Genomic DNA, 23,878 nt, shown 5'->3' with positions numbered 1-23,878 from the left:
TAACATATACAAACTCTACCTAAGAGTGCTGTGTGAAGTACATGCCAGTCTACAAGACATGTCTCTAACCAAGTCGAAAGAGTGCAGTATTCATTCATTCATTCATTCATTCATTCATTCAACAAATGTTTATTAACAGGTATTGTTTACCAAGCACTGTGTGTTAAGGACAAGATGGTATGAAACAAGCAGACCCAGGCCTCAGGGAAGAGAGGCTGATACATTCAGAGACAATTACCATATACTACAATGAATGCTTTGATGAAGGGACGCAAAAAAAGAAAAACAAAACAAACAAAACAACAGCAACAAAAACCCCACAACGGTGTGGATCCCTCCCTGTGGGGGTGAGGAGAAAGGAAAACAGCTTCAGGGATCTCCAAGCTCTTGTGCCGGCCACTCTTCTTTCCTCTCTCCTCTCTTCCTCCTCTTTCCTTTCATCCTTCCTCCTCCCTTCTCTTTGGACATCACTAATAAAAGAGAAATAGATGTCGGAGACATAGACATGGGGAGGGCTTTAATATCTAGCCTTATGGAACAAAATCCTTGGGACCCAATAGAACTTAGTGATGCAGAGCTTTCTCCTGAGTTCAGCTAAAACCAGGCTCTTGTCACACGACCAGGGAAGATTAGGCTCTTGGACACATAGAAAGGTGAGGAAAACAGAATTTATTGGGCGAAAAGGAAAAAGAAAGAAAAACTCTCAGCAAAGTGAGAGGGGGTCTTGCTAACAACCTGTCTCCTCACAAATTGAATCCCAGGTTACCACAGAGGCCAGGTTCCTCTCCCCTGCAAACTTCGTGAACTTCCCCTGGCTCTACCCCTTTCACCCAGCAAGAAGGTGGGCTTCATTTAGAGAAAATCATTTGGGAAAGGGCAGGCTTCATCCAGGACCAGCAATCCAGTTTCTCAGCCTTTAGGCTGTTTTAGCCTTGGAGGTGGGGTTTCACCTGGGTCACTTGGCTGCCTCCTGTCTCTAACATTCACATCTATTGCTATCCCTATCTTCATTGGACACCTGACTCTCTCTTAGAGCAACCCAGCAAACATCTGTTTATTGTGTACTTAAATACCCCCACAGATTGAGAACTCTCTCCTTTATGGGAAAGCTCTTTATATTTGGGACACCCCAGTTTGTTCATTCAGCACATTTTCTTTTCAACTTTTTTAGAGACAAGGTCTCACTCTGTCACCCAGACTGGAATGCAGTGGCGTGATCATAGCTCACTGTAACCTCGAACTCCTGGGCTCAAGTGATCCTCCTGCCTCAGCCTCCCAGGAGCTAAGGGCTACAGGCGTGTGCCACCACTCCCAGCTAGTTTTTTAATTTTTAAAAATTTTTTGTAGAGATGGTGTCTCGCTATGTTGACCAAGTTTGTCACAAATTCCTGGCTTCAAGCCATCCTCCCACCTCTGCCTCCCAAAACACTGGGATTTCAGCCGTGAGCCACCAACGCACCTGGCCTCATTCTCCAAATCTTTACAAAGCTTCAAAGACATCCCAGATGCTGGGAATACAGAGACAAATCAGATACAAACCCTGCCCTCCAGCTGTTCCTAGCATTCTCGCTCCTTTGCGGCCACCTCTTCTGCCCTGCTTTTCCACCTTGTCCCTTCTTCTGTCAAGTGGCTTTTGGCTTGGTCACCACTTTGCCAGTGTTTCTTTACAGAAGTGAGTCCCAGACTTCAGGTGTGGTCTGACTCACGTCCTATCGGGTCTCTCCCTCTGAAAACCGTGCTTGTATTAAAGCAGCTTGGGAGCTCATTAATGTTCTTGGCAGCCAGGTCCTACCCCTGACGTGCGGGAGCTGCCTGTCCACTTAGGGGACCCCTGTCTTTTTCACACATGAGTCTGTTAAGCCTCACCTCCCTCATCGCCTCCATGTGTGGGGCAGTTTTCAACAAATGTTCAGAGTCCGACACCTGCCCTTGTTAAACGTAATCTTGTTACACTACTCCCCTTGTTTTAACTTCTCAAACATTTTGAGTCTTGCTTCTGTTACCCAAGAAGACCTAGAAAGCTCCACATCTCCTCTTAAAATGTGTGTGTGTGTGTGTGTGTGTGTGCGTGTATTTGTACGCACACCCCTGGGTACAGCTCTGAGAAGGCCACCCATAGGTTTCTGAACAATCTTCCATGAATACAGCTCATTCATACACACATTTATTTATTCTGCAACATTTATTCAACATCCCCTAACAAAACTTTCGTTTTTGAGCACTTTTTGCCCAAGCATTACAAAGATAATAGAAGCAAATGAATCCATACTAAGGAGTGAATTATTGATAGTGCTCACCTGCATTTTTTTAAGCAGAAAGTAGTATTTATTTTGGCCTAATTTCCACCTGTCAGAAAATTAAAACAGTGATGAATTGCATATTACTATACTACATTTTATTATCAGCATCAAAATTCAAGTGTGCTCTGCTTAAAATTCAGAAGACAAACTTTCTCATTTAGAAAAGTTCATTCTGTTAGTGCCTGATCAGAATGGAATAAAAATTTCGTGATGCATACATATTGATTGAATTTTTTTCTTTTTTTTAAAAAAATGTATTTTATTATGGATTCAATATGTGCATGTGCATATATGCTACACAGGTATAATTATGTACTGGTGGGATTGGGCATCTAGTGTGTCCATTACCCAAATAGTGAACATCGTACCCAATAGGTATTCTTCAACTCTATTGCCCACTCTAATGATCCCCGCTTTGGGAGTCCCCAATGTCTATTGTTTCCATCTTTATGTGCCCATTGTTTAGCTTCCACTTAAAAGTGAGAACATGTGGTATTCAGTTTTCTGTTTCTGTGTTAGTTTGTTTAGGATAATGACCTCCAGCTCCATCCATGTAGTTACAAAGGACATGATTTTGTTCTTCTTTTTTTTTTTAATGACTGCTTCACCTTCTTCTTAACTATCCCAAGGTGTTTGGTTCTTAAACTGATTGGTGAAGTCAAGCAGTAATAGCAGAAGCAAGTGGAGACAAGACTTGTTTAAATAGTATCACTAAGCTGACTCTGACAGAGGCCTTTCCATACACACCCAACCCTCTCCCCTATCAGAGCTTCTAGAGAGGGAGGCTGGCTAACCCTGGGATCCAGAAATATTTGGAGAATCCTCGGGCCAGGCGTGGTGGCTCACGCCTGTAATCCCAGCACTTTGGGAGGCCGAGGCGGGCAGATCGCGAGGTCAGGAGATCGGGACCATCCTAGCTAACACGGTGAAACCCTGTCTCTACTAAAAATACAAAAAATTAGCCGGGCGTGGTGGTGGGTGCCTATAGTCCCAGCTACTCAGGAGGCTGAGGCAGGAGAATGGCGTGAACTCCGGAGGCGAAGCTTGCAGTGAGCCAAGATTGCACCACTGCACTCCAGCCTGGGAGACAGAGCGAGACTCTGTCTCACAGAAAAAAAAAAAAAAAAAAAAAAAAAAAAAAAATTTGGAGAATCCTCAACATTCTTTCTACTCATCCCAGTGACCCACTTCACAGCATGGAGCTCAGAAATGTGGGGACCCCAGAACCCCAAGATCTTCAGCCCCAACTCACAACTTTCTCCCTTGCCATTGGAAGGGATTGAGGACCTTGGCTCAAATCTCTGTTTCTCAAAGTGATTTCTGGCTCAGCCTATATCCAGGTAGAGTAAAGCTTTTACTTATTGTTTTGGAGTAGGTACAGCCAGACTAGGGTTTGCACCCCAGGAGTTAGGTAGAATTGGAGTAGCAGAGCCTTTAGCAGATCTGACCTCTGGGAAAAGTTCTAATGTGGCAATAATACCACTTTTCCATGGGATTATTACTTAGGTTAAATGGCATAATAGTGATAACATGCTTAACACAGTGCCAGGCTTGTGGTAAGTGTTTGTAAATGTTAGCTATTATTTTAGTTAGGAAAGCGACCTAATGCAGAACATGATACCTAACACAAAATCCTCATGCTTAAACAGAGGAGTTATTTTTCGCATACAATAAGATGTCTAGAAGTAGGTAGTTGCAGGTTTCAGTTCAGGAGCTCAAAAATGATGGGGCCAATGTCTCTGAAATTCTGGACATTTCTTCATAGATGCAAGAGGGCTGTTAGAACTCAGGCAATTGCATCCTTGTTTAAGCCTGGAGAGAGGGGGAAGACTGCCTTAACCACATCTGACATCTTTCATCAGGAAAGAAAAGCCTTTCCCAGAAATCCATGAGAAAATTTTTGTTTAGGTCTCAAGGGCCAGAACTGGGTCACTAGCTACTCCCTAGCTGCAAAAAGGCTGGGAAAGTTAGGAACAGGATAATCATGATTGGCACACCAGGAATGAGCCATTGCCAGGAAGGAGTAAGCAGTTTAGATACTAACAGTGATTACCATAGTGATTGTTACCAGCTCTACTCTGCCTTCCATCCATCTACTTCTCATTTGTAGCGAATTATCAAGTGGCCTCGTGCCAGTTATAAATATTATTCATTGTACTCACAGCTCCCTGCACTAAGCCAGCTTTTCTCTTAACCTTTCCCTGTCCATCTGGATAACATTTCTTATTGTTCCTCCTTCCCCAGGAGGATTTCTGTACTAGTCACTGTTGCTGATTATGCTGTGTAACAAATAACCCCCAAACATTAATAAACATTTTTTCCCACTCGCAGGTCTGCAGGTCAGCTGAGGGGGCTCTGGCCCAGGATGTGGGTTCAGGTCTGCTTTTGTGTCTCTCATTCCAGAACCCTAACCTAGGGAGCACCATGTACCTAGGGGATGCTCTCCTCATGGTGAATTAGGAGAGCAAAAAAGGACAAAACCACATGAGCACATTGAAAGCTTCTGCTTGCATCATGACCACTAATGTTCCATTGGCCATAGCAAGTCCCACAGCTGGGTCTGATGAGGAAGATTATTCTTCCCAGGAGAGGGAAGGAGAAAGCAAGTATTTGCTGAACAGGAATCGAATCCATTGCACCTTCTCAAGCCAAAACTAGGTTAGGAGTCCTCTTTGGGCACCCATGGTCCTTAATGCGTCCTTCTGTTACAGCTTTGGATTCTCCATTGCCCTTACCTATTCCGTTGTCTGTCTTCCCCAGTGGATTGCAAAAAGATTGCTATGGCTGAGATGTGTAAGTCTTTTATGAGATCTAGGTGACAGCTGATAAGTGTAGTTATCATGGTCATGATGGTCAATTCTTTAACAGTTTATTAACAAAATAACAAAAGTTACAAAATGAAAATATAAAGGATAAGTTATTCGAAGACTCTGGTTGGACTCTAGTTCTGAACATTATTTAAACTTGATGTTAACATGCTGTAGATAATAACATATCCACAGAACAGAAGCTAGGTCTTCCATTGGCCATAACATATGCCTCTAAATGCCCTCCCCACTACCAAAGTAGCATCCAGAGGTATGTGCTATTACTTGAGAGATCATTCTGCAATTTAAAATTTGAACTTGACAAATAATTAATACCATAAACATTTCAGTGCCAAACACTGAAGATGCAATGATAACACCTGGCCATCGTGCTCAGGTAGCTCACAATCTGAAGGGTAGATGGTGGTGGGAGCAGAGCAGTTAACAGATAAAATAAAAAGTAGTAAGTGGAGCTCTTATTTGTTGCTGCTCAGAATGCAAAATGGTACAGCCACTTCAGAAGACAGTTTGGAAGTTTCTGGCAAAACTAAGTATACCCTTACCATAAGATCCAGCAAGCATGCTCCTTGGTATTTATCCAAAGGAGCTGAAAACTTATATCCACACAAAAACCTCCACTCAGAGGTTTACAGTAGCTTTGTTCATAACTGCCAAAACATGAAAGCAACCAGGATGTCTTTCAATAGGTGAATGGATAAACAAACTGTGATACATACATACAGTGGAATATTATTCAGCACTAAAAGCAAATGAGCTATAGAAAAGATGTGGGGGAATCTTAAATGCATATTGCTGGTAAAAGAAGCCAGTCAGAAAGGCTACATACTGCAAGATTTCAACTATAGGACATTCTGGAAAAGGCACAACTATGGAGACAGTAAAAAGATCAGTGGTTGCCAGGGGCTCAGGGGAGGGAGAGAGGGATAAATAGGTCAAACACAGTATTTTTAGGGCAATAAAACTATTCTGTATGATACTGTAATGGTTGATACATGTCATTATATCTTCGTCAAACCCATAGAACGTACAATACAAATAGTAAACCCTAATGTAATCTGTAGATTTTGGTTGATAATAATGTATCCATATTTAGTCATCAGTTGTAACAAATGTACCACACTAATGCAAGATGTTAATATAGGGGAAAGTCCGAGAGAAGAGGTGTTGAGGAAGGTATATGGTAACTCTATACTTTCTGCTCAATTTTTCTGTAAACGTACAACTGCCCCCCAGAATAGTCTATTAATGTACAGAACAAGGTAATAAAGTGCAATAAAAGGGATATGTACAGTGTTACGACAACACAGAGAAAGCACACAGGGAAACCCTTCCAGGGGAGATGGGTCTTGAAGGATAATAGAAATTCACCAGGCAGAGCAAGGAGAAAGGTGAACCTGGCAGAAAGCGCCACCTGTGCCAAGGTGTCAATGACAGGATCATCACCTGTTGTGTCCACTGACCAAGTATCTAGAGAGGGCGCTCAATAAATATTTGTTGAGTGAACGGATGGTAACTTGACAGGACATAACATGGTGGAGCTTTATTTCCTAGCTAGACACAAAGACTATCAAAAAGTGCAATAGGTACTTTTTTTTTTTTTTTTTTAAGATGGAGTTTCACTCTTGTTGCCCAGGCTGGAGTGCAATGGTGTGATCTCAGCTCACTGCAACCTCTGCCTCCTGGGTTCAAGCAATTCTCCTTCCTCAGCCTCCTGAGTAGCTGGGATTACAGACACGTGCCACCACGCGCATCTAATTTTGTATTTTTAGTAGAGACAGGGTCTCTCCATATTGGTCAGGCTGGTCTCAAACTCCCGACCTCAGGTGATCTGCCCCACTCAGCCTCCCAAAATGCTGGAATTACAGGCGTGAGCCACCGTGCCAGGCCAATAGGGACATATTTTATAACCTCCCCTTCCTATCCATCCTTAATGGCGAAAAGGGTATCAAATGTTTCCAATTGCTCTTTGGCTGGGGAAAAAACATCTTCTTGATGTTGATATTCATGCTCTAAAGGTAATTAGATGCCAGAGAAGAGACCGGATTGTAGGCGATGGCAGCTTGCTTACAGTATACATTTATAAACAAGCAAAATCAAAACTGTAAAGTCGCATTTCAAGATGGTTTTGTGTTTCTCCACATTGAGCCAACAGCCTGTGGACGATATCATATACTCCACTGGAATTGGCCGCCTGGGCCAAACGAGAAAGCTATCTCCATAGAGGCTTTGAAGCAGAAGGGTTGGGCACTGAGCAGGGAGGGAGAAGCACCACCCCTGTGGGGCTTGGCTCAGTCCACAGGGTCTGGGGGCAAATCTCATGCAAAACATGAGTGGGACTGGTACCAATGTCAAAGAAGAGACACTTTGGAATCCAGCTTCTGTCACCAGGAGCTTCCCCTCCAGGCCTCCGGCAGAGACGGTGTGGTCCTTCCTCCCTGATCTTTCATCCCTTGGAATCTCTAGTTGCTAGGCTCGGGTGAACAGTGTCAAAACCCAGCCCATGATGGATTTATCATCCCCCTTACTGAGAACTGCCTGTGGCCACATACTGTGCTTGGCATGTACACCTTTTGGTTTATATAAACCTTCCAACAAGGTGCCAGGTGGGTAACGTGATTGAGATTAAGAAACTCAGGCTGAGGAAAGTTGAGTCACGTACTCAGTGTCACCTGGGGATAAGTGGCAGGGCTGGGGTTGGAACTCCCATCTGTCTGGCTTCAAGCTTATGTGCTTTCCAGTATGCGCAGCCACCCTGCCAACTACTCAGCAGGGGTCTGGGCATGGCCTTCTGATGGACACTGTGAGAGGACAAGATACAAAAGAAATAGACAATGGGCTTCTCCTTTGCCCCTGAGACTTCCTTTGAAAAATAATTTGCAAAATCCCCCTCCCTGTGCCTTGCTCTAGAGTTTGAAGGCTTGGGTCTGTGAACAGTGAGCTCTCAGGAGGCACAGATCGCTCCCTCAGGTGCCATGCTTGAGACTTGACCACACTTCAGGCTGGCTCCACCTGCTCTAGGCTGTGTCTCTAAAGGTGACCCCACCCCTGCCTTGCACTAAGTCTTTACTCAAGAAAATGCAATGCCACCAAACCACAAAATGTGCATTGTCCCAACCCAGCTTGCACCAAACCGTTTTCAGGAATTCTCTAGTGACCTCTTCTGAAATTTCCATTTCCACATAGACCCCAGGCCCTTTTTGTTCCCCCTTCTTCACTTCCCCAGCATCCCTTTTGGTTCTCTCTCTGTTCTCCCTTCAGAAGCCTCAGTCCCCTTTAACTGGGGCTGAGTTCTGTCTGGCCTGGAGTCTCCCCCAAAGCAGGAGTCTGAATAAAACCTGTCTTGCCACCTTTCACAAGTGTCTTGCACTGTGGTTTTTTTTTTTTTTCATTGATAGTTCAAATCCTATTTCCTCTGGGTATTGTCTATGTGTCCTTGGGTGAATCACTTCACTTCTCTGAGTCTCAACTTCCTCATCTTCAAAATGAGAACACAGGTAGGCCCACCTTGCTGCAAGGTGATGAGGGAAGGCCCTCGCCAGGGGCCTGACATTCCTCAGGAATAATTGCTGACCCATCCCCACAGTGCTGGAACTCTTCTAGGCATTGGGAGTAGAGAGAAGCAACACAGAGCTCCTTCCCACAGAGAGTTGACTTTCTAGTGAAGAAACAAACAACACACAGGGAAACCCATCTGTATTAGTCTGTTTTCATGCTGCTGATAAAGGCATACCTGAGACTGGGTAATTTACAAAAGGAAGAAATGTTTAATGGACTTACAGGTTCACATGGCTGGAGAGGCCTCACAATCGTGGTGGAAGGCAAGGAGGAGCAAGTCACGTCTTACATGGATGGCAGCAGGCAAAGAGAGAGCTTGTGCAGGGAAACTCCTGTTTTTAAAACCATCAGATCTCACGAGACTTATTCACTATCACGAGACCAGCACAGGAAAGACTTGCCCCCATGATTCAGTTACCTCCTACTGGGTCCCTCCCACAACATGTGGGAATTCAAGATGAGATTTGGATGGGGACACAGCCAAACCATATTACCATCTTAAAATATCACGTAGTGAAAACATGATGAAGAAAGTTAACACAGGTAGAGTGATGCAGGTGACTGACCAGGAGGAGGAGGAGCTATTTTCCAAGACCTCTCTGATGGGGGACATTTGCACAGGGAGCACCATGTGGAAATCTGGGGGGTTCACACTCCAAGCAAAGGGAAGAACAAGTGCAAAGGGCCAGAGGCAGGAGAGCACTGGACCTGTTCCAGAAACCTCCAGCAGGCCAATGTAGCTGAAACACAGCCAGGCACAGGGGTTGGGACAGGAGGTGGGCCAGGCCATGTAGGGCTCAGGGACCATGGTCAGGACTCTATATTTATCCCAAAGGTGATAGGGAAGCACTAAGGTTACAATGTAACCGTATCCATGTCTCAATCACCTGCCTAACTCTACTAGAAGGAGGGACTGTGTCAGTGCTGGTTGAATTGTGACTTTCTCATGGGGAAGGGGTGGGTTATAGGAACATGAGATATAAAGCATGCCAGAAAAGGTATCCAACCTCTAGGTGTCCCCATCCTTGGACACCTTCTTCAGGTTCCATGGTGATAGGATTTGGCTCTGTGTCCCCACCCAAATCTCATCTCAAATTGTAATCTGAGCAGTGGAGTAATATGACCTAAGTTTTATGCATTATATATATTTAGCACCATCTCAAATTTACAAAAAAGTTACAAGTATGGTACAAATAATTTTTGTCCCTGAGTCATCTGAAAGTAAGTTGCCAGCATGACGCCTGTCACCCCTGGACACTTTACTGTGTATTTCCAACAAACAGAGAGAATGACCATCAAAATCATGACGTTCACAACGGGCATTTTTACCATTTGAACCTCAGACTACATTGAGGTTTCATCCTTTGTCCTAGTAATGTTCTTTATAACAAAAGGAGCCAGGGTGGAATCACACATTGCCTTTGGATATCAAGCTCCTTTAGTCTCCTTCAGTCTGAAATGTTTCCTCAGTCTTTCTGTGATTTTCACGACCTTGACTCTTTTGAAGATGGCTGGCCAATCATTTGAGAGAATGTCCTTCAATCTGCATTTGTCTGACCTTTCACCCTGATTAGAATTAGGATATGCACATCTTTGGCAGAAATATCACACAAATGGCACCATGTTCTCTAGGTTGCATCCTATCAGATGCATAAGAACTCAATGTGTCCCATGACTGATGATGTTCACCTACATCATCTGGTTAAAGTGGCATCTGCCCACCTTCTCCATTGTGAAGCTACTATTTTTACTGTTTTTCCCTCTGCAGTTGATAATTATTTTTATATAAATATCCTGTTCCTCATGAAACCTTCAATGTATTCAGTTATTAATAACACTATGGACTCCTGTTTTCCTGTTTTATTCTGTAGATCATAATTCTTAACTCTCATTACTTATTTGTATTTAGATTACTCCAGAAATGTCCAGCGATGGCTTCTGTGTTCTTCTGGCATGTTTCCATCATTGTTTGGGTGCTTACTTTCTGGGTAACAAGATGTTCCAGGCTCCTTTCTGCCTCAGTCCCAGAATCACCCATTTCTTCTAGGGTGCATCTTCCTTTTAGTTGAGATGAAATTTAGAATCCAAAACCTGGGTACAATGTAGGCTCACTGCTTTTGGAGTGTCAGTGCCCTCAGGTTCTCTCAATAGACAAAACTAAGGAATATATGTGTTTATATACACATCCAGTTGCAAGTATACATACATGCACACATATTTATCATCTATATTTCTATGTCTATTTAGATATTGAATGTCATGAGTTCTTATCAATACCTCCAATCACAATCCCCTCCACAAGGGTCTTTCCAGATTCTCTCTTTCCATATTTGTAACTCGATTCTCCAACAGTGAGAAATCTTTCTCCTTTGCTTTTAATATATTTGCCTACCTGATCAATCCCCATGGGTATAAATAATCCTCCATCTCCATTGCCATTCTCTCCCTTAGAAGGATGTTATTCTTGGTCCACTGGGGCCCTGACAGCTGATGCTAGGCCTTCTCCATGCATGGATGCCCTGCTTATCCTGCCTGGCCTCTGACATCTCTATAGGGTCACCTTCCTCACCTTGGATCTAACACCCTACACTGAGCTGCCCCTTTTGGTGCTTTCTTCATTTAGCCAGAGCTCCAACACTCATGCCTGGCAGCCTTCCTCCTTGGATGCGTTCTTCAGGTCCCATGGTGATATGGTTTAGTTCTGTGTCATCACCCAAATCTCATATCAAATTGTAATCCCCATGTGTTGGAGGAGGGGCCTGGTGGGAGATGATTGGATCATGGGGGTGGATTTCTCCCTTGCTGTTCTCATGATAGTGAGTGAGTTCTCATGAGATCTGATGGTTTTAAAGTGTGACACTCCCCTCTTTCCACCCCTCCTGCCATCATGCCTTCCACCATGATTGTAAGTTTCCTGAGGCCTCCCCAATCATGGGAACTCTGAGTTAATTAAACCTCTTTTCTTTATAAATTACCCAGTCTCAGGTAGTTCTTCATATCGTGTGAAAATGAACTAATACACATAGCCTGATATTCTGCTCCAGGCCACCCTTTGATAGAGGCTCTCCTTACTCTACCTGTCCCACCTGACCAGCTGAAAGGAGGCACATGCATCACACCTGTTCAGTGGCAGCTTAGGCCCTCTCCCCTTGGAAGAGTGTATCAATTTTCAGTTTGTGGCTCTGCCGTTTTCAAAGGCTACAGTGAAATCTGAGCAGAAAATGAAAATCACCCATTTCTGCAGTACTCCCTGAAATCATTACATCATCACTAACTTTCCCCGAGTTCCCATGTGATGTTGGAGCTGGAAGGCCCCTATTTCCCAGAACCAGATAGCTTCTTTCATGCCTGTTTGGTTTTGCACAGGCTGTCTCTCTGCTTGGAATGCTTTTCCCAGGCACGATAAACCTGACCATTTCAAATATTTTGACTCTGTGAAACTTTCTTTGATCCCTAAATTTGACCCCAAGTTAATCATTTTTCTCCCTCTGCTACTGTTTTCACATTTAGCTTTTAAAAAATATTTAATATATTGTGCACCTCTTGTACTAGGCTGTGAATTCCAACTCCCTGAGACAAGTTGTTCATTCATTCGTCAAATATTTATTGAGCTCCTACCATTGTAAAAGGCTCTGTGCTAAGTACTAAGGATGAAAATGGAGAACAAGATACAGCACTTTCCCTCAAAGAGCTTGCACTCTAGTGGGGGGTTTCATTAGGTAACCAAGCCATCCTAATCCATATTGCTAGCTTAGAGTCTGACACATGGAAGATGGTGAATGAATGCTTATGGGAATTTCTAAGACTGGTGGCAAGAGCATGGAACACAGTACTCATTCCCTGCTAAAGACTTTTCTCACTGTCTCTGTCCTCAAGGAGCTGGTTGTTTACTGGGAGAGACAGGCACCAACTGTATATAAAAAGAGCACTAGAGTGTTTTCCAGGCCATGATGTGGCACACTCACTGTGAGCTGCTGCAGCAGACACTGTTGCGTCTGTCCAGGGCCCTCAGATATCCTGCATGCCCTTTTCTGGCTCTGCATGCCCATCCTCCACGCTTCTGTGAGCTCCACTCTTAAGACTCACCCTGTAGCCTTCTTGGAGGGACTTCCCTGGGCCACTGCAGCCACTTCTGCAATGGCAGTGAGCGTCAACATTTCGAAAACAGACAGGCAGGAGGGTAGGACAGCCCGTGTTCCTTGCCTCCAAGCAGCTGTAATCTACTCTGGGGAGCTCGGGATCAGGCTGGGACTGGGACTTCTGATGTGATGTCCTTGTGTAGCCTCTTCTCCTTTCCTCTCCCTCTTCCTCCACTCCCCTCTTGCTTTCTTGTGAGAGCACTTCCTTCATAAATACTTTGCCCAGTCATTCTCCAAGGGTTAGCATGTGGGAAACCTGGTCCAGACACTGCATTCGCAATACTTGGCCCTGCTAATGTGTAGCTCACAGGGCAGGTGTGTGCTCCAGCCGGGAATCCAGCCAGCTAAGTATCTGATATAGTTTGGCTGTGTCCCCACCCAAATCTCATCCTGAATTGTAGTTCCCATAATCCCCAGTGTCGTGGGAGGGACCCAGTGAGAGGTAATTTAGTCATGGGGTCTGTTACCCTCATGCTGTTCTTGTGATAGTGAATGAGTTCTCATTTGACAGTTTTATAAGGGGCTTTTCCCCTCTCTGCTCAGCACTCCTCCTTCCTGCTGCCATGTAAAGAAGAATGTGTTTGCTTTCCCTTCTGCCATGATTGTAAGTTTCCTGAGGCCTCCCCAACCATGCTAAACTGTGAGTCAATTAAACCTCTTTCCTTTATAAATTGCCCAGTCTCAGGTATGTTTTTATTAGAAGTGTGGGAATGGACTAATACAGTATCCAACCAATCAAGTGCAGCTTCAGAGACCTTGGGCTTTAAGGAAGGGGCTGAAGGCCAGAGAAGACTTCTCAGTGAAGGTGAGTTGAGCAGGGCCTTAGAGGAGGGTAGGTCATTAGGTAGAAAGTGGGACATTGCAAGGTGAGAAAACAGTGTATGAGCTGCTGTGAAAGACATGGGAAAGGGAGAAGCTCAGGCTCTTTCTCCTCCACCAGAGAATGCCCTCCTCCTTCCTCCGCCTTCCTCCCAACATACACACAACACACACACACACACACACACCCCCCGCAGTTTTCTCCCTGAAACTGAGCTAATCCAGCCATGCCCCGACAAACATTTGCAGTGATTTTACACACACACACACACACACACACACCAGTTTTCTCCCTGAAACTGAGCTAATCCAGCCACGCCCCGACAAACATTTGCAGTGATTTTACACACACACACACACACACACACCAGTTTTCTCCCTGAAATTGAACTAATTCAGCCAGGCCCCTACAAACGTTTGTAGTGATTTTACTCCCAGCGTGGACTCTCCTGCCCGGTCAGCTTCAAGGATTCCTTTGGTCCCAGAAATAGCCAAGGTGGCGGTGAAGGGAGGAGCTGTTTCATTTCCGAAATGAAAAAGTTTCAGATAATTACACAGACGGCTTGAGCCTGCAATGGACAAAAAGAGTTTCATTATTGGACCCCTTTGGGGAAGCCGCCTCCCATCCCCAAAGGAGAGGGTTAACCGCTCGGCTGGCGCGGCCCCGCCCGGGTCGCTGTCTGAGAGGGACGGTCGCGCCCCCTTTGAAGTGCGGCCGCGCCTAATGAGGGACTCGCTGGGCCTCGGGATCAAGTGTCAGCGCCGCCCCAGACGCCTCAGGGCAGACAAAGGGCGCGGGCCGCCTGGCGGCGCTGGGAGGAGCGTGCGGCCCGCGGCGCTGAGCGGGACAAAGGCGGAGACAGGCGCGCGGCGGGGTCCCACGGGCAGAAGAGCCTGGCCCCCAGCGCCCGGCGCCCGGTTCGCTGCCCCCGGAGCCCCCAAGAGCCTCTCTGAGGGCGGGAGCTGCAGCGCAGGCCACTCCGAAGGCGACCAGAACACGCCTGCGCCAAGCCCCGGCCCCAGCGTAACCTCGTGGGTGACAGTGTGACCTGGGTTTTCTCCGATACGCGCGATGTGCCCGCTGAGAGCAATATAGCACCCGCCTCGCACCTCACCCTTAGGCGTGCCAGGCACTCTTCTAAATCCGAGCTTCTATTAACCCATTTCCTGTCCTGGATCACTTTGCGAGATGGGTGGGGTGAGTAGCCCCATTGTCCAGCTCACCCCATTCTACAGATCAACCCATTGTCCAGCTCACCCCATTGTATAGCTCACCCCACTGTCCAGCTCACCCCATTGTACACATCACCTCATTGTACACATCAGCCATTGTACAGACCACCCCATTGTACAGATCACTTTGTTGTACAGATCACCCCATTGTACAGATCACCTCATTGCACAGATCACCCCATTGTACAGATCACCTCATTGTACAGATCGTCCCGTTGCACAGATTGTCCCATTGTACACATCACCCCGTTGTACAGATCACCCCATTGTACAGATCACCTCATTGCACAGATCACCCCATTGTACAGATCACCTCATTGTACAGATCGTCCCGTTGCACAGATTGTCCCATTGTACACATCACCCCATTGCACAGATCACCCCATTGAACACATCACCTCATTGTACAGATCACCCCATTGCACAGATTGCCCCATTGTACACATCACCGCATTGTACAGATCACCCCATTGTATATACCACCCAATTGTGCAGATCCCATTGTACAGATCACCCCATTGTACAGATCACCCCATTGTACAGATCTGTGAAGTGAGGAGCAGAAGGAGTCTCAGATCACAGAGGCCCCAGATCACAGAGCTAGAAGGGATGCTGCTGGGCAGGGTGGCCTCAGAGTCCCAGACGGATATTTAAATATTTGGCATTTTTGTCATCTTGTGTGTGTACATGTGTTTTTAAAAACCCTTCATTTATTTATTTAAGTTTAAAAATATATTTACTTCGATTAAAAATTTATTACATTAAAGTATTCTTTATCTTGGTTATTGAGATTTTGGGCGCCCTTTTAAATTTTGGGTCCCAGGCAAGTGAGGCCCTGTCTGGCTTTTATGCCTCTTTACTGCCTGGGTCAAAGCTTTGGATCCTCACAACAAGCTCTCGCAGCCAGGGTTACTGACCCCTTGGATATTTCAGAAGGGGAAAAACTGAAGCTCAAAGATGTGAAGTGACCTGCCCAGGGATGCCCAGCAGGGAGTGTGACACCAGCTAGTTAAGGTACCAAGTCAGTACCTTGCAGGCCCTTAGCTACCTTTGTTTTGTGGAGCCTGGCTGTCATCATAGCAAACTTCAAAACACATTACATAGGGCCTTTTTATTCCATAATTTCTGAAACTGTATTTTAAAAATAATTTTGATTTTGCTTTTAGTTGGCTACAAGGCACTAATTTACAGTGGCTGTGATTTCACAGAAATGATTGGGTGTACTGGGAAATTCTTGCAAAGTGAGAAAATTAAATCCTTTTCACATGTAATGAAATTTTTAGGAATAATTAATTTAGCATTTTAATGATGTTGACACGGTGCTACCTTCTGTAGACATTTAATTAAACATTTATTAGTTTTGACTTTGTAGTTTGCTTTCCTCCTGGTGGAGCCAAAAATTACTTTTCCAGGTCTCCAGCATTTTTGTTGGAAAGCCCTTTCAGCAGCATGGGGGTCCCAGGCACCTTTCTTAGGGTACCCAACCCCTAGGATGGTCCTGCCCACTTCAGTCCCCCACCTCCTCCCCATGCTAGGAGTGGGGCACCTTCCATCTTTCTAGTGTCCTGGCTTTTATGTGAGCAGGACCTTCTCAGGTCAGGCCCTGCTAAGCTGTAGCTTCCCTGGAGTCCAGTGTGATTGTAACCATGTCTCAATCACCAGCCTAACTCTAACAGAAGGAGGGTACTTGTCAGTGCTGGTTGAATTGTGAGTTTCTCATGAGGGGCTGGGGTAGAAGGACGTGAGATATAAAGTGTACCAGAAAAAGGATGGGTAGTTCTGGTGTGTTTCAGTCAGCTCTGGCTGCTATAACAAAATACCACAGCCATAGGGTGGCTCAGATAACATTGACTTCTCATAGGTCTGGAGGCTGAAAGTCCAAGAAGTAGGGGCCAGCTGATTCTTGTCTGGTAAGGGCTCCTGGTCCTGGCTTGCGGACGGCTGCCTTCTTGCTGTGTTCTCACATAGTGGAGAGAGAGAGAGGGAACAAGCTCTCCAGTCTCTTCCTATAGAGGCACTAATCCAGTCATGAAGATCCCACCCTCATGACCTCATCTCAACTAAACTATCTCCAAAGGCCCCACCTCCAAATACCAACCTTGGGAGTTAAGTCTTCAACATATGAATCTGGAGGGAACACAAACATTCTGTCCATAACATGGTGCTACTACTCATGCTGTGTGTCCCCAGGGAAGTTTCTGCACCTCTCTATTCCTCAGTTTCCCCTTCTGGAAAATGAAGGTGGATCAGAAAATTTCCTATCTGAAGCTCCTTTCAGTGCCATCATTCTCTCATATGGGTTCGTGGAAGAAGCAGTTTGGTTTCATGCAACTGAGCATTAGGGAAAGGTAAAGTTCTAACAGCCTACTTTCACAAATGGGGTCAAATAGATATTTTCTCTAGTGGTAGCCTGTGATTCTCTGTGATTTTTTTTTTTCTGGGTGCACTCTCCTCACTTTTCCTTGAATCCTTAGCAGACACTGCCATGGTCTTTCTGTGTGTCTCATGCCATTGTGACTTGTGTGACCACCAGGCATTGGGCTTGGCATGTGGCAGGTGCTCATTGCATAGGGTCAGGAGGGAACATCTTTTCCAGATGAGGAAACTGAGGCACAGAGAGGTCTGGGTCAATGCAAAAGCAATCTAACTGCTATGATGTTTCTGCACAGCCTTCTCTGGAAGAGGAGAGATTTTACATATCTGCAAATTGCATGGACTTTCTTCTTACCTGTACCCAAACCACAGCTGAATGAGGTCAGTGAGGGCCACTGTGTTCCCACTAGAACAGCTTTCAGGGCAGAAGACAGCTTTCCTCCTAACATAGGAATCTCACATCCACTCCTCCACAACCTATTTTACCCAAAGGCTTCTGACAAAAGACAGCTGTCTGGGGGCCCAGGAGCCAGGGTGACAGTTCTAGCCCTGGCGCAAACATTCTTTGTGACTTGGAGCAGGTCCCTTACCCTCTTGGAGCCTTTGTTTCCTCCACAGGGAACCAGAAGTCTGGACTAGAGCAGAGCTTCTCAAATCATCCGAGGATCCTGTTAAAATGCGGAGCCTGATTCAGGAAACCTGCTGGGGGCAGACATCCTGCACTTCTAACAGGCTCCCAGAGGATGCCCATCTGTGGATTGCCCATCTGTGGATTGACTGAGGAGCAAGGACCGAGAGGACTTCTAAGGTCACGTCTTGCTCTGAAGGGACAGACCTTGAGCCCTGGCAGTGGGCACAAAGAGAGTGACAAAAACAAAAAACAAACAAGAAAACAAACAAACAAAAAACCCAGTTGCCCAGATTTGGGTCAGCCAGGAAAGCACGGAATGTGAAATGATTCCAGAGGGATCCTTCCAACCACAGACACAAAAATCAACATCGTCATCGTCACCATTAACAAACATTTGTACAGTGCTTTCCCCTGTCCTGAGCAGCTGTCACATCCTTGAACCCAGTTGACCCCTACAGGCACCCTGGTGGGAGAGGAGGACGCGGCTGAGGAATCCATTCAGTCCCGGTGGAGGAGCTGGGCAAGAGCACAATAGCCCCTGAAAGGATTGTTTCCATGCAGCCCTTTGATTTTCTTAGCATTTTTTTTTTTTTTTTTTTTGGTGCCTGCTCTCTGACCCCTTCTTCCTTTGTCTCCTAAAGCACCCCCACCCCGCTCCTAATTCTTCCCTCCCCCAACACACACACACACACACACACACCCACACACACACACATACACACACACACACACAAATGTTAGGAGGAGAAAATCAGTGTATCCACCCACAGATTTCTCACTTTGATCCTTTCCTGTCTCACCACCTGGAACCCAGCTTCAGGGACCAGGATTCTGGCTCATTTTGGGGTGACCCAGTCACTTCCGCTCTTCTCACTCGTAACTGTGCAATTTTCCTTAAGGTGACATTTGTGAAAGATTTGTTTTCTGGGCACTATGCTCAGTGACTTCATTCTCACCTTCACCCTAGGGAGCGGGAACTCTTAACTATCTCCACTTCATTGGTGAGAAAACTGAGCCTTTAGGATGTTTACCTGCCCAAGGTCACCTAGTTAGTAAATGATGGAGTCAGGACATTACCTGACCTTGGCTGACTGACATCAAACATCATTGTAGATGAACGCACAGTTGTAAGAGATAATACAGAGAGATTTGTGTAACTCTTATCCAGTTTTCTCCAAAGGGAGCATCTTGCAAAACCGTACTACAATATCATAACAAAGATATTGACACTGATAAAATCCATCAGCCTTATTCAGATTTCCTCAGTTTTACTTGTCCTCATGTGAGTGTATTTAGTTCTTTGCAACTTTAACATGTATGTAGGTCCATGTATGCAGCGCCACTGTCAAGATACACAACAGCTCTGTCAGCACAGGCTTGTGCAGCCTTTAATAATCACATCTACTTCTCCATGTCACCCTGCATCCCTCATTCTTGTAACACTAAACCTGTTCTCTATCTCTATAATTTCATTATTTCGAGAATGTTCTATAAGTGGAATATATGCTTCTGGGATTGGCTTTTTGACTCAGTATAATTCTCTTGAAAGTCACTGAGTTATGGCATACATCGGTAGTGTTTTTTGTTTTTTTTTTAACTGAGTGGTGTTCCATGGCGTGGAACTACCACAGTTTCTTTAACCATTCACCCACTGAAGAATATCTGTGTCCAGTTTCTGGCCATTATGAGAAATGCTGCTGTGAACATTCACGTACAGGTGTTTGTGCAAACATAAGTTTTCACTTTTCTGGGAAAAATGTCCAAGGGTATAAAGTCCTTGCTTTTAATCCCAACGTTGTGTGGCCCTCTAGGTTGGTTGCAAAGATCTTTTTTAAAAAGAGCAATGTAAGTTGAGATCTTACTATATATTTGATACTATGGTAAATACTTTGCATGGATCAACTCATAAGTCCACAAAACAACCTTAGGCTTAGGTACTGGTGTTATCCCCATTTTGCATATGAGGAAACTGAGGCGTACAGAAGCTACATAGTCTAAGGACGCACAGATTGTAAACAGATGAGCCAGGATTTGAGCTCAGGCTGCCTGACTCCAGATCTGGCTCTTTAACCAGCCTATGAATGAAGTTTCTTGTTTTGGCAAGGGGCAAACTTCTTCTGAAAGTAAAACTTGTATCCAGCAATTTGCATAACTCAAGTGCCCAGCACTAAGAACTTTTACAAAATGATGAATAGCCCCTTGGAACCACCACTTGGATCAAGATATGAAGCCTGATAGATGCCCTGAAGTCCCCCTCCTATGTGCCTCCTGTCATTATCCCCTAAGAAAGGGAACCGCTATTTGTACTGCAGTTGCTGTAAGTTAGTTTTGCTCATTTTTGGATTTTATATAAATGAAACCATAGAGTAGGCTGTCTTTTATATCTGGCTTCCTTCATTCAACAATGTGCGTGTGAGACTCCTCCCTGTAGCCATGTATAGTAGTCATGTGCTCTTTCTTCTTGCTGCCCTGTATTCCATCGTATGGATATGCCACAGCTTATTTCTTCTCCAGTTGAATGGCATGTGGTTTGCTTCCGGTTTTGGCTATCACGATTTATGCTGCTATACATACATAAATATAAATATTTAGAGTTTTCCTAGTTATGTTATTATTGATTTCCAGCTTAATTTCACTATGATCAGAGAGTATAACTGTATGATGATAATCCTTTCAAATTCATTGAGATTGGCTGGGCATGGTGGCTCACGCCTGTAATCCCAGCACTTTGAGAGGCCCAGGCAGGAGGATCACTTGAGCCCAGGAATTTGAGACCAGTTTGAGCAACATAGTGAGACTCCATTTCTACAAAAAATTAAAAAAAAATAGCTGGGCGTGGTGATGCACATCTATGGTCCTGAGGTGGTGGGGATTGCTTGAGCCTCAGAGATTGAGGCTGCTGTGAGCCATGGTTGTGCCACTGCACTCTAGCCTGGGCAACAGAATGAGACCCTGTCTCAAAAAAAAAAAAAGAGAGAATACGTAAACTGCAGCTGTTGATTGCATTGCTTTTTTTCTTTCTTTTTTTTTTTTTTTTTTTTTTTGAGACAGGGTCTCATTCTGTTGCCCAGGCTAGAGTGCAACGACATGATCTCGGCTCACTGCAACCTCTGTCTCCCAGGTTCAAGTGATTCTCCTGCCTCAGCCTCCCCAGTAGCTGGGATTACAGGCACGTGCCACCATGCCTGGCTAATTTTTATATTATTAGTAGAGACAGAGTTTCACCATGTTGGCCAGGCTCGTCTCAAACTCCTGACCTCAGGTGATCCACCTGCCTTGGCCTCCCAAAGAGCTGGGATTATAGGCGTGAGTCACCGTGCTCGGCCAGCTCTATTTATTTTTATTGGCTCCAGTTCATTAATCATGTTATTAAAATCTTTTATATCTTTACTGAATTTCTGTCTGCTTTTTCTTTCAATAACTGAGAGATGTATTTTAAAGTCTCCACTAGGATAATGGATTTGACTGTTTCTCCTTTTGTCCCACTTTTTTTAAGGCCATGTTTTTTGCTGCATGCAAATTTTAAATTCTTATTAAACGACTTTTTGATATTATAAAATATCTCTAGTAACAAATCTTGCCTTAAAGAATGTATTGTCTTTATATGTTATTGTAACTACATATGTATGTGTTATAATTATGTAGTGTTGTTATTAAGTATATGTTAATGTAGTTATGTATCAGCTTTTCCTGTCCTTTTAATTTCAGTTTTTCAGACTCCTTATCTTTAAGGTAAATGTTTCATATAAATCACAATGTAATTGGGTTTTGCTATTTTAGATATCTGACAATTTTTGGATTGCTAAAAAAATTTTGAAAATTATTCAATTTTCCCCACCCTGCTAACTTATTCGTTATGCATTCTGTATTATTCCTGTACCTGTTCCCGTAGAGCAGCGGTCCCCAATCTTTTCTGCACTAGGGACCAGTTTAATGGAAGACAATTTTTTTCATGGATCGGGGGCAGGGGGATGGTTTTGGGATGAAACTGTTCCAGCTCAGGTCATCAGGCATTGTTAGATTCTCATAAAGAGCCTGCAACCTAGATCCCTGGAATGTGCAGCTCACAATAGGGTTCGCGCTCCTATGAGAATCTAATGCGGCTGCTGATCTGACAGGAGGCGGAGCTCAGGCGGCAATGCTCACTCACCCCTCACTCACCTCCTGCTGTGCGGCCTGGTTCCTAACAGGCCACAGAGTGCTACCTGTCCATGGCCCAGCGGTTGGGGACCCCTGCCCTAGAGAGTAGAATACTCATTGTTGGCTTGTTACATTCTGTTTAGTTTTGGATGTTACCATGGCAAGTGTTGTTAGTACAACACCATCAGTCCATTTCTCTCCTTCTGCTTTTTGTGCTATGTTATCGTGTATTTAATTATACATATATTTTAATTTCCTGAGGACATTGTTACTTTTGGTTAGTGGTCAGAATTTACTTATATTTACCCATATACCAATATATTTACCATTCCCAGCACTCCTCATTTATTTCTACCTTTTTGTGTTTCTATCTTGAATCATTTCCTTTAATACTACTTTTAGTGTTGGTCTACTGGCAATGCATTTTCAAAGTTTTTTCTTGCCTAAAGTATCTTCATTTTACCTTTATTTTATTTTTAATTGGTGTGATGGTTAATATTAGGTGTCAACTTGATTGGATTGAGGGATGCCTAGATAGCTGGTAAAGTATTGTTTGTGGGTGTGTCTGTGAGGGCGTTGCCAGAGGAGATTGACATTTGAATCAGTGGGCTGGGAGAGGCAGACCCACCCTCAATCTGGGTGGGCACCATCCCATCAGCTACCCAGACGGGGTTTTACTATGTTGGCCAGGCTGGTTTCGAACTCCTGACCTCAGGTGATCCGCTCGCCTCGGCCTCCCAAAGTGCTAAGATTATAGGCATGAGCCACCGCACCCAGCCCAGACTATGTATTTTTATGTTTCATGCTAACAGCTTTCAGGTCCTACCCTCCTTTCTTCCCCTTTTACTCCACATCTGGGCTTTACCTTTGTGATCTAATCACCTCCCGAAGGCTTCACTTCCTGATACTATCACCTTGGGGCTTAGATTTCAACACATGAATTTTGTGGGAGGACACAGACATTCAGAAACCACCACCAAACAATGAATCACCACAATCTAGTCAAGTTGACACGTGCAATTCGCCACCAACTGCTCCATTTTTTCTCTCCTCCATTCTTGCGCCTCCAATTACATGTTGTTAAATATTTTCTACTTGGTCCCATATATGTCTAATTTTCTGTATTTTTGTCCTTTTTCTCTCTGCTTTAGTTTGAATATTTTTATATCCCTATTTTCTGGTTCACTAGTTCTCTCTTCTGATAGGTATACTGAGCTAACAATTAAAATTTTACTTTCTATTGTATATTTTTCAATTTTAGGATTTCCAATTGGCTATTTTTAAATAGATGCCAGTTTCTGGGGATTTTCTCTACCACTCTTCCTGTCTTTTGGCATTGTAATCATGGTTATTTTAAAGTTTATATCTGGAAAGTTCAATACCTGGTTCTTCTGCAGTCTGTTTTTACTCTCCATTTTTCTCTTGATTTTCAGCATTTAATCATGTTGCCTGTCCTGCCTGGTAATTTTTTATTGCATGCTGAAAATTGCATATGAAAAGTTATAGAGCTTATGGTTGGTGTTATATTCTTTCAGAAAGGGTTTAATTTTCTTCTTATTGGCACATAGAGTATGGCCAAATCATCTTTATCTTGTCACAGCTGGCCTGTTTCACATTTCCTCTTATTCTTACCCTTTTTAGGGTTTCAGTGGAAAGCTTGAGGTGTTTGTTGGGAACCCTAATCCTTAACTTGCTCTGAACTCTAGTTTTTATTTCCCCAACCCCATGAGACTGCCATGTTCTCTGCTCATCTTTTAGCTTTAGAAGTTGCTTTATAGTGGGTTTCTCTGGGCCCCTTTCTGTGATTACACGGTTTAGGATTTAGTGCATTTCTTGGGGAGAAATCATATACAGACTGTA

The 23,878-nt window shown here is 44.4% G+C and overlaps 2 long non-coding RNA genes across 3 annotated transcripts in view; one reads left to right on the top strand and one right to left on the bottom strand.

Moving 5' to 3' along the window:
• The window catches only part of LOC129058905 (uncharacterized), a 107,071-nt gene that overhangs the window by 18,044 nt on the left and 65,149 nt on the right, over positions 1-23,878 (top strand). The window lies entirely within an intron of this gene.
• LOC129058904 (uncharacterized) lies at positions 114-22,145 on the bottom strand. 2 transcript variants are annotated; one of them, XR_008524341.2, is made up of 7 exons: positions 22,040-22,122; positions 17,838-17,915; positions 14,053-14,210; positions 8,633-8,783; positions 7,788-7,926; positions 2,298-2,346; positions 114-470 (listed from the first exon to the last, which is right to left on the bottom strand). It is a non-coding gene; the product is annotated as an uncharacterized LOC129058904 (long non-coding RNA). The 2 variants fall into 2 exon arrangements; XR_008524339.1 differs by lacking the exon at positions 7,788-7,926 and having other exon boundaries at positions 22,040-22,145.

The sequence above is a fragment of the Pongo abelii genome, chromosome 3 (assembly GCF_028885655.2).
Source record: "Pongo abelii isolate AG06213 chromosome 3, NHGRI_mPonAbe1-v2.0_pri, whole genome shotgun sequence".
Classification (NCBI taxonomy): Eukaryota; Metazoa; Chordata; class Mammalia; order Primates; family Hominidae; genus Pongo; species Pongo abelii.
Note: the sequence above shows the minus strand (reverse complement) of the source record. Positions and strands in the feature narration are given on the sequence as shown.